The following is a 2786-nucleotide window of genomic DNA, read 5'->3' on the forward strand; positions in this document are numbered from 1 at the left end:
TGAAACACTGGGATTTACCTTACCTTGCTACCTCTCTATCTTTTTTTATGCTCGCTTATGCCTGTATTTTTTACTGTTGTGAAGCACTTTGAACTGCAATTTCTGTATGAAAAGTACTATACAAATAAAGTTATTATTATTAAGATTTATATCCGCTGAAAAAGGTGGGTAAACTATTTCACAAATAGATTATGCTAGGTGCAGTAATGGTACTGGTAATAATAGCTCTCTAACTAATATTAGCCCATCCTGAATGGTCGCTTGTGGACATCTGTCTACTGATGGCTTAGCAGTGGGCTGAGCAGACATGTACATGACACAGAGGGGACAGAAATACTACAACATAATAGACTCAGGAACCTGATGGTTAAGTAGGGTTAAGGGAACTCTAACTGGTATATAGAGAAGCAGCCCCTTGGGGTCATTAGGGTGGGGCTCAAGCCAAGGTGACGTCCAATCCTTCTGCTAAGGTAGTAGTTGTTGTTGCCCCTAAAAACCAAATGACGCCTATTTGTGACTGATTGATTGATTGAACATTTTATTAACAGATTGCAGAATGGGTACAATACAGTATGGCTCAATACACAATTGTTAAGGGCATGCAGACCAGAGAAAGACGTTTGTCTTGTTTACATCAGGGTCCCCCATTTTCAATTCATCATGACATTTATGACATACAAGATATACAAATATACAGTACTGTTTACCAGAGATCCTAACAGAAACTATATACATTAGAGGGGGAGGAAACTGTACATTAGGAGGGGGTTGGGTGGGGGGGATTTGGGGGATTTACGGGGGCCAGTTTCTAATTGCAGCCTCCCGTAGGTGCTCTTTGAGGGCGGTTTTAAAGGAGGGTAGGGATTCACATTATTTTACGGCCAGGTCCATTTGTGACCCAACATGATCAAGCATAGACAGAATGGTGAACTTTGACACAAAAGAATGAGTGTTATGATCATGGGGGTCGCAAAAAGATCATCTTGCGACCCCCAGGTTGAGCAGCACCGCTAGGTACTGACTATCATTAATTACAGTATTCTCAGTAAAGTGAGAACTATCACCATGGCCAATCCCAATTATTACTATACAAAATAGTAATACAAAACCCACTACTGCCCCCAACTGGTAGCAAAAGGTTCTTGTTCACAATCACAACTGTCGCTTGCCTCGGACAAGCGCGGACAAGCGACAGTTGTGATTGGAGGATCAAGAAAAGAGGGCAGGGTTTGAGATAGGTCTATTCTGTGGTCGATTATTCTGTAGTTGCTACGACTGAATAATCCAATCCAATAATCTAATTTCAATTAGATTGAAAACAGTTAACTTAATGCAGTTTGTAGGATAATCAGTTGGAAATTGTAATATTGTGAAACAAGGGAATAGCTTTTCTTGCCTCTTAATTAACAGGCCAGCTAAAACTTCCAAAGTCAAAATCAACATACCTACATTTCAAAGTCCAGTAAATTATTAAACTCTCTGGGAACTCTCGGGGAACTTTTATACATTGTATTTTGGAATGTGACAAAATCAAGAAGTTCTGGGGGGAGGTGGTGAATAAAATCAAAGATATCTTGTCAGTGAATATCCCATTAGACTCCAAAATGATATTGCTACACCTATATCCAGTAAATCTCAACCTGAGAACCAAACAATTTAAATGTATTGACTTTGCTATACTGCAGGCAAAAAGAACAATAGCTTTCAATTGGAAGAAAATAGACGCACCCACAATCGGTGCTTGGATTAAGAACATGGCACAATGCATGTCTATGGAGAGAATAACATATATCCTCAGGAAGAAAATAGAGGTTTATGAGGATATATGGAAACCATTTAATGACTTTCTGAGAAGGGAAGATATAGGAGGGCTGCTATAGGATGAGTCCCCCCCCCCCCCCGCTCTCTCCCGTGGTCAGTCGTGACCCAGACCCCGGGGAAGAGCGGAGGCACGGACCAGCTCGCACCGGTGTTTACCACCATTTTTAATGCATCGCTGGAGCTGTGTCACGTCCCGGCATGCTTCAAGGCCTCAACCATCATCCCCGTCCCCAAGAAGGCCAAGGTCACAGGCCTTAATGACTACAGACCTGTCGCCCTGACCTCTGTGGTCATGAAGGTCCTGGAGCGCTTTGTCCTGGCCCACCTGAAGTTCATTACTGATCCTGTGCTGGACCCGCTGCAGTTCGCGTACAGAGCCAACAGATCCACAGAGGATGCTGTGAACATGGCTCTGCACTACACGCTGGAACATCTGGACTGCGCGGGCAACTATGTCAGGATCTTGTATGTGGACTTCAGCTTGGCCTTCAACACCATCCTTCCACCCATCCTGGAGCACCAGCTATCCCTGCTGCAGGTGCCGGCCTCCACTCGCAGGTGGATTACGGACTTCCTGTCCAACAGGTCTCAGCGGGTGAGGCTGGGGAAGAGCATTTCCAGCTCTAGGTCCACCAGCACCGGTTCCCCGCAGGGCTGCGTCCTGTCCCCACTACTGTTCTCCCTGTACACCAACAGCTGTGCCTCTCTCCACTCCTCTGTCAAACTCCTGAAATTCGCTGACGACACCACCCTGGTGGGTCTCATCTCCAGGGGGGAGGAGTCGGCCTACAGGAGGGAGATCGAGAGGCTGCAGAGCTGGTGCAGCTGCAACAACCTGGAGCTCAATGCTCAAAAGACAGTGGAGATGGTAGTGCACTTCAGGAGGAAAGCAGCCCTGCCCCCTCCCATCATACTGGGAGGCACTCAGGTGGCCTCCGTGGAGTCATGCCGATTCCTCGGCATGA

This window comes from Notolepis coatsorum (assembly GCF_963971535.1).
Source record: "Notolepis coatsorum genome assembly, chromosome: 15".
Taxonomy (NCBI): Eukaryota; Metazoa; Chordata; class Actinopteri; order Aulopiformes; family Paralepididae; genus Notolepis; species Notolepis coatsorum.